Genomic DNA, 9371 nt, shown 5'->3' on the forward strand with positions numbered 1-9371 from the left:
ATTTTTTTTCCAATAAAATATAGCTGTCTGATGGTAGAAAAAACACAACACAAGTTGAGTGGAGCTATGTCATTCCTTCGATGTTATTCATTTGTTCCCCTAATAAAAGATAATTTGAAGCAGAGTTTCAGTGTGTGTGTGTGTGTGTGTGTGTGTGTGTGTGTGTGTGTGTGTGTGTGTGTGTGTGTGTGTGTGTGTGTGTGTGTGTGTGTGTGTGTGTGTGTGTGTGTGTGTGTGTGTGTGTGTGTGTGTGTGTGTGTGTGTGTGTGTGTGTGTGTGTGTGTGTGTGTGTGTGTGTGTGTGTTTGAAGGGCTTGGCTGACACAGAACATCACAATGCCTCGAGGGAAACGAATGTGATAACATTGGACATTCGGCTGTGCCTGTGTGTGTGTGTGCTTGTGCGCGTGCATGTGTGTGTGTGCTTGTGTGTGTGATCCTCAGTATCCAGGGAAAAGAATATGAACTGCCTGAGGATCCTAATGTGATGTGTCACAATATAATAATCAAAGATGATGCTGTTACCACACACACACACACACACACACACACACACACACACACACACACACACACACACACACACACACACACACACACACACACACACACAGACACATACACACAGACAGATAAACAGACAGGCACGCACGCAGGCAGGCAGGCACGCACACACACACACTGATGACCATTTCGTACAGATATTGAACAAAGAGTCAATATTGTTGTCAGCTCAGTTGTTCCCCTGGGCTCCATGTCTTCAGCATCGTGACATCATCAGTGCGTTTCACACGTACGTACGAGGGGGTCATCTCTGTGACCCACGTATTCATCCGAGTGGGAGTCTCGACCACCTTTTATTGGAACTGGGAATTCAGACCGCCTTAGTATTGTGGGAATTGGGAATTCCGACCACCTTATTCTGGGAATTTGGGAATGATATGGTCGCACCCACTTCCTGTTCCGTTGAATGTTGCGTAATACAGTGTGGGGTTTTCAACCTTTTTTGAGACACATTTTCGAAGAGTATAGATGCCATGGCACACCACTTATTGTCAATGTTCAGTGGCTAGTTTAAAGAAACTCCCGCACACTGACCATTTCGCTGTTCTTTCTTTAATAAACGGCGTTTCGGTACTTGACCTTCATCAGGCAATCTCCTGATTGCCTGGTGAAGGTCTAGTACCGAAACATCGTTTATTAAAGAAAGAACAGCGAAATGGTCAGGGTGCGGGAGTTTCTTTAAACTATTGCTGAGTGACCCATGGTGCCATCTCTGACGCACCTGCCAGCTGAGGTGTGCGAAAAAAGCCGAAGTTCAATGTTCAGTGGCTGAAAAAAAGACAATTCAAAAATAAAACCCTATTGCCTATATTAATGTTCAGATATATAATAAAACCCTATTGCCTATATTAATGTTCAGATATATAGTAAAACCCTATTGCCTATATTAATGTTCAGATATATAATAAAACCCTATTGCCTATATTAATGTTCAGATATATAATAAAACCCTATTGCCTATATTAATGTTCAGATATAAAATAAAACCCTATTGCCTATATTAATGTTCAGATATAAAATAAAACCCTATTGCCTATATTAATGTTCAGATATATAATAAAACCCTATTGCCTATATTAATGTTCAGATATATAATAAAACCCTATTGCCTATATTAATGTTCAGATATATAATAAAACCCTATTGCCTATATTAATGTTCAGATATATAATAAAATCCTATTGCCTATATTAATGTTCAGATATATAATAAAATCCTATTGCCTATATTAATGTTCAGATATATAATAAAATCCTATTGCCTATATTAATGTTCAGATATATAATAAAATCCTATTGCCTATATTAATGTTCAGATATATAATAAAACCATATTGCCTATATTAATGTCCAGATATTCTACAATTTTCCACAGCACACAAGATGATCTCCCACGAGTCGATACACTAGTGCAGTGTTTCCCAACCAGGGGTGCGGGCACCCCCTGGGGGTGCGCCAGAGATTTCAGGGGGTGCACGGGATTTTGATTGTGTTGAGGTTACGACCGAAATTCTGCTTTGGAACATTATAATTAGGGCAATTTAAGACCAAATTACACATCTTTGGTCCCCATTTAAAGTCATTAAGGTATTGATAAATATTCCAAGCAAGAATCATTGCAATTAATCACTTAAAATCATTTTTAGTATGTATACACATGTAGAAGTTTGGGTAGGGGGTGTGCGGCATGTCTTCGGCACAGGAAAGGGGGTGCGTTAAGAAAAAAAGGTTGGGAAACACTGCACTAGTGTACCCTGGCACAGGTCGAAAAACAGTAGTGCAATATCACCATTATGACATTGTCACAGCAGGACCATGAAATACTGTGTACGTATGGGTAACAATGAAAAAGTCAATGGAGTACGGACATCACATACCAGGAGTCATATCTGTGACCCACGTATTCATCCGAGTGGGAGGCTCAACAACCACCTTTTTTATTGGAACAGGGTATTCAGACCGTCTTAGTTTTGTGGGAATTGGGAATTCCGACCACCTTATTCTGGGAATTTGGGAATTCCGACCCCTTATATGGTCGCACCCACTTACGGTTCTGTTGCATGTTATGTAATACATCGTGACATCATCTGTGCGTTTCACACGTACGTACGAGGGGTCATCTCTGTGATTCACATATTCATCCTCGACCACATTTTATTGGAGCAGGGAATTCAGACCGTCTTAGTATTGTGGGAATAGTTAATTCCGACCACCTTGACTTCTTTCTAATATGCGGACTCCCCGTCCTCCCATGCTCTTGCCTCCTTGTGGCCTTGTGATGACGTCACCGACAACAGAATTGTATTTCAATATATATCTCACAAAAGCTCAATTCTAATGTCATTTCCTCATTTGCAATTGTATATACAGAGCCTTTTATCTTTTAGCAGTCAAGGATATAACCTACGCTCAAGTAGCTACATTGTTTTTAATGTCCCCATAATAAAAACAGAATTTGGTAAAACTGCTTTTATTCATTGTGCCCCAACTCACTGGAATGAACTACAGAAAGCTTGCTGTTTTTATGTCTGTAGCTGAGTTTAAAAACTATCTTACTGTAATGACACTTTTAAATCTGTCTGCACTTGCTTTTAATCTTTTAATCTCCTTCTAATCTTGTTTTATGTTTATTATTTTATGGTATTTATTGTGTAATTTTATCTCTTTATCCATATTGATTTGTTCTGTTTTGTCTGTGTCCTGTCTGTAAATGTAATTGTGATGTGTGCTGCCGCCTTGGCCAGGGCTCACTTGTAAAAGAGAATTTTATTGTCAATGTGATTTTATTTCCCTGGTTAAATAAAGGTAAAAAAAAAAAAAATCGGGATGGTGAATGAAGAATTAGTCCCCCAAAACGTTGTTGTGGATAGGATGACAGCGGAGAAATGTTTTTGTTTTCTCCACGGAGGCGATGTGTCAGTGAAACGCGAGGCCACAAGGACAGGCGGAGAAGGGGGAGTCTGAAACAACTCCTTATTCCGGGATTTGGGAATTCCAACTCCTTATATGGTCGCACCCACTTCCTGTTCCGTTGAATATCATGTAATACAGTGTGGGGCTTTCAACCTTTTTTGAGACACATTTTCGAAGAGTATAGATGCCATGGCACACCACTAATTGTCAATGTTCAGTGGCTGAAAAAAAGACAATTCAAAAGTAAAACCCTATTGCCTATATTAATGTACAGACATTCTATAATTTTCCACGGCACACCAGATGATCTCTCATGGCAAACTAATGTTCCCTGCCACAGGTCGAAAAACAGTGGTGTAATATAACCATAATGACATCGTCACAGCAGGACCATGAAATACTGTATTGTACACATGGGTAACAATGAAAAAGTCAAGGAAGTACTATATGCTGTATTGTTTTGTTTTTTTTTTTGGGGGGGGGGGGTGGCATTACTGTACGCATGGGTACCGTAAATCCGCTAATATTGGCTGGGGCCTGTATTCACTCAAGTGCATCTTGGACCAGGCCATAATTGGAAGGAGGCCAGAATTAGAGACAGGCCTGTATTCCTATTTGAGCAAAACAGACTACCAGTGGAATGAATAAAACCATGTGTCTACCGTATTTTAAACCGATAAAATACTTGGCTCATTTATTGAAAAAGTAGGCTACAGTTACCTTAACAGTTACGGTATTTCTTACTCACGAGGCGTGTGTCCCTCCCTCCTCTGTTTGTCTTTCCTCCCGTTCTCGCCTTGAGCTTATGGACACGAGATGCGGCAACCTCATCGGCATTGACGGTCAAGGGGGTGGTTGTTCAAGAAAGGTTGAGAATCATCTGTCTGAATGAGTCAGAGGCCAGACTGTGTGGGTGACTTACAGTATCACCACAGCATGGGGTATAGGGCTGGACTGGGGGAAATCCACAGGGTACTTCATCATCATATTACAGATGACAGACTGGGTTGAGACACTCTTGACGAAGACAATACACGTTGTGTTGTTTACTGCCTTTTGTTTCATCCGTTCTTTGTTTATTGTTGTGTATTCAAACTTGGCCGATAAAATATATTGTGGTTTTGGGTCTGTAAGTGTGTGTGTGTGTGTTTGTGTGTGTGTGTGTGTGTGTGTGTGTGTGTGTGTGTGTGTTTGTGTGTGTGTGTGTGTGTATGAGAGTGGGGGGGGTGAGGAAGAGAGAGAGAGAGAGAGAGAGAGAGAGAGAGAGAGAGAGAGAGAGAGAGAGAGAGAGAGAGAGAGAGAGAGAGAGAGAGAGAGAGAGAGAGAGAGAAAGGGTGGGGGGGGGGGGGGGAGAGAGAGAGAGAGAGAGAGAGGGTCCGGGGGTGGGGGGAAGAGAGAGAGAGAGAGAGAGAGAGAGAGAGAGAGAGAGAGAGAGAGAGAGAGAGAGACAGAGAGAGAGAGAGAGAGAGAGAGAGAGATAGAGAGAGACAGAGAGAGAGAGAGAGAGAGAGAGAGAGAGAGAGGGTGCATACACACAGTGTTATGCCTAGTGTGATGATGACAGACCCTATCACTGCTGTGGTTATTTAGCACCCAGTAGACTTGCGGCGGAAATGTGTGGCTTAGACCTGAACTCATTTTAACCCATATAAGCCTGATGCTGCGTATACATGTAGTGTGTGGCTTAGACCTGAACTCATTTTAACCCATATAAGACTGATAGTGTGTGGTTTAGACCTGAACTCATTTTAACCCATATAAGACTGATAGTGTGTGGTTTAGACCTGAACTCATTTTAACCCATATAAGACTGATGCTGCGTATAGTGTGTGGTTTAGACCTGAACTCATTTGAACCCATATAAGCCTGATGCTGTGAATACGTCTAGGCGTATACGTAGGCGTCTGGAGCTGCATGGGCGCTGCATTCAGTGTCTTTAGATTTGAGTTTATTATTACACAAATGTGGGTATGCAAGAGCTGAATGAACAAATGAAGAGTTCAGATGCAAAACCCCCGAAGTGCCTTTTCAGAAAATAATCTTAATTCATTTTTATTTAATACAAAGCTATCAAAATTGCATATTTTTTTATTTTATTTATGTAATATAACTATTTATATGTATTATCAAGTACATAAATGTAAACCAAACCAACAACGGGGTTCTCTAAAAATATAGAAGTGCAGGTGTTCAGAAATGGAGTTAGGGGGTTTTGCATCTGACTACTTCAAATTCTAATGCAAGTAGAAGGGCCTAGCTTTTAAATACAACTTATCTCATCTTTTTTGTGCTTCAAAGACTGCTGAAGGGCACACTCATGGATGGAGGTGTAGGGAATAACCTTGACATACCATGGTAAAACCATATACTACAGTAAATAAACCATGGTTGATATTTGTAAGGGCTGTGCTGCCTATTGTCAAATTTGATCTTTTCATGACTATTTAAGTATTTATAAAGAAATAAAGTAATATTTACTAGTATAACCAAAGCACAATAAGTTTTGCAGCTAAAAATGTCTATTTCTGGAAATTCAAAATAGCGGACAATGGAGAAGATCCCCCTTTTCATGTATGAAAAGTGCCTTTTTCCTAGTCATAATGAATACTTGGAATTTGATGGTGGTGGCAAGTATCTGTGAAAAAATAATTTGTGAATGGGCATGAATTCTGGAAAGAAACTGCTAAAAATGTTACACAGCACACCTTTAAAAAGCTATGTCATTTGCTATCAACCATCAGATTTGGAAGGAGAATCACCTTCCTGCTGAATGCTATCGCTTCTTTGCTACTGATGCTCTCCAAGTCATTAGCCTAGCTTAGCATGACTCAGCAAAAATGGACAATCAAAAATCAACAAATCCCAAAAGAGACAAAATTCATGTGAAGAAAGTGCTCATGGGTGCATGATGCAAGAACAAACATGACATGATCTCATTTAAAGCAGGATTAAAATATTATAATGAATGCATTTGACGCAAGAACAATCGTATAAATTAATGCATCTGACGCAGGAGGAAATGTTTTTAGAAACAAAACTCATAATTACAGGAAGAAATTCCTCAGAAACACCTCTCATGATGGCCTCTATGGCTAACCACATCAGCCAGCTTGTTTTCATATGAGACAAAATGCAAACCTTGAGCACAGTGCTGGACTGACCATCTGGCATACCGGGCATTTCCCGGTGGGCCCCACACCCGTGTGTGCCCCTATTTTTTACATTTCTGAAAATAGGGGCCCACGAGGGTGCGGGGCCCACCTGTGAGTCAATTCTGCCCCGTTAATTATGAGGGGCCTCTTTCAGGCAAAAGTACCAGGGCCCTATTTCTACCCCAGTCCTGTTTGAGTATAATGCAGGAAGAAGAAATGTGTTACGACGGAACGTGACACAGGAACAGTCATTTAATGACTATGCATCTGAGAAGTTGTGAGTGTCTAAAAAGAGAGATGTGAGAAGAGACAGGAAATGCAGTCTACAGTGAGAAGAGACAGGAACTGCAGTCTACAGTGAGAAGAGATAGGAACTGCAGTCTACTGTCGTCAAGAGAAGAGACAGGAACAGCAGTCTACTGTCGTCTACTGTCAAAACCACTAGACCTCACAGGCAGAAGATGTGGGCCAGGAGTGCTGTGACGTCTACAGTGCTGTATGCTTGCAGAACCATCTCTTGGTGTGTGTGTGTGTGTGTGTGTGTGTGTGTGTGTGTGTGTGTGTGTGTGTGTGTGTGTGTGTGTGTGTGTGTGTGTGTGTGTGTGTGTGTGTGTGCACAGAGCTGCCTCTTTGTGTGTGTGTGTTTGTGTGTGTGTGTGTGTGTGTGTGTGTGTGTGTGTGTGTGTGTGTGTGTGTGTGTGTGTGTGTGTGTGTGTGTGTGTGTGTGCATGTTATGACCCAGTATGCTGAGGTTATATTTATGTGACCTTTTATATGTGTGTGGTAAAGAATGCATTGCCTTTGTTTGTGGTGTAAGCAAGCTTAGTAACACATTAGATAATCTCTTCTCGCATCTCTAAACACAGACTAATAAACACACGCGAGCACACACACTCTTCCAGAGAACGAAAACATATTATTCAGACAAGCCCGCACACACACACATACACACATACACACTCATAGGATTTGGGCCCCACATGGAGCGAAGGCCCCACCATGTGGGTGTGCTCCAATAGCAATGGCCTCACGAAGGTAGATTGGTGTAGTACACACACACACACACACACACACACACACACACACACACACACACACACACACACACACACACACACACACACACACACACACACACACACACACACACACACACACACACACACACACACACAGGAACGCATGCACACAAACGCACACACACACACACACACACACACACACACACACACACACACACACACACACACACACACACACACACACACACACACACACACACACACACACACACACACACACACACACACACACACACACACACACACACACACACACACACACACACACACTGATTCATCCTTGTTTATGGGGTATTAAGCCAGCTCATCCTTAACGCATATCCAGGTGTGAGGTAGCTTGTCTAAAAAAGAAAAAGATTTTCCAGTTCAAACAACATTCTTTCACCTGTGAAATGAATCAGAGCGCAAGCCTACATTTTGTATTCCTTTCAACACATGTATATCCTCTGTGTCAAATGGGTACTATCGCTGCAAAAAGTCAAACAAACAGTTCATCTTTTACAACTTTTCTAAAATACAGTCTACAACTTTTCCAAAAACAACTCATCTTGTCTTTATTTATTTCTGAGTAGGGCAATCCTGGGTAAGCGGTTAGGGCATCAGCTTTGTAGCTCAAAGGTTGCCGGTTCGACTCCTGACAGACTAGGTTAGAGTAATTAACCAATAAACTCTCCCCCATCCTCCTCCATAATAATGATAATAATAATAATAATAATAATAATAATAATAATGGTAACACTTTATTTTAGGGACACATCTATTAGCACTAATACATACAATGTTAATACCTGCATAAGTAACTTGTAAGGCATGTACTAAGCAAACGCTAAGGCCTACTAGGTCCTTAGGTTACATTGGTAATAAATCCCTTATTGTGCATGAACAAGACATTTGCAAATACATGCCTAACAAATGTTTGATTTTGCTTTGTACATGCCTTACAAGTTACTTATAGAGGCATATTGTATGTATTAGTGCTAATAGATGTATCCCTAAAATATAGTGTTACCATAATAATAATAATAATAACTTGGTTTTATATAGCACCTTTCAAGTAACCCAAGGTCGCTTATTGACTGAAGTACCCTGAGCATGGCACAGCCCCATCACACCGCTCTCTTGGGGTGCCATTGGGGGGCCATTGAGGGCTGCCGTCTTGCATGAATGCAATTTCTCTGTGTGCAGTGTTCACTTGTGTGCTGTGGAGTGCTGTGTCACAATGACAGTGGGAGTTGGAGTTTCCCAGGTGGGCTCTCTTCCATTTACACACAATTTCTTTTTTCCATTATATTTTTTATTCAAGAAAGCAGAAGTAATATGCATGTAGTTACAATATCTTGAATTGGATACGTTTTCTTTTCTTTTTAACAAACAAACCCCACCCACCCACAACACCCATATACTGCTGTAAAAGACAAAAGAAACACATAAGTACAAAAAGCAAAATTTCCTGTACAACAAATTAAATAAATAAATCAGGAGAAATAATAATAATAATAATAATAATAATAACAATAATAGTTATTTAGTTATTTACACACAATTTTGAAAAGATATCTTTTGTAGATTTCATTAATGACAGGACAGTTTGACAGAGAGAGAGACAGGAAACATATGGGAGAGAGAGACCCAGTAAGGGTCGGCAAAGAACCCGGGCCGGAA

This window comes from Engraulis encrasicolus, chromosome 8 (assembly GCF_034702125.1).
Source record: "Engraulis encrasicolus isolate BLACKSEA-1 chromosome 8, IST_EnEncr_1.0, whole genome shotgun sequence".
NCBI classification, from domain to species: domain Eukaryota; kingdom Metazoa; phylum Chordata; class Actinopteri; order Clupeiformes; family Engraulidae; genus Engraulis; species Engraulis encrasicolus.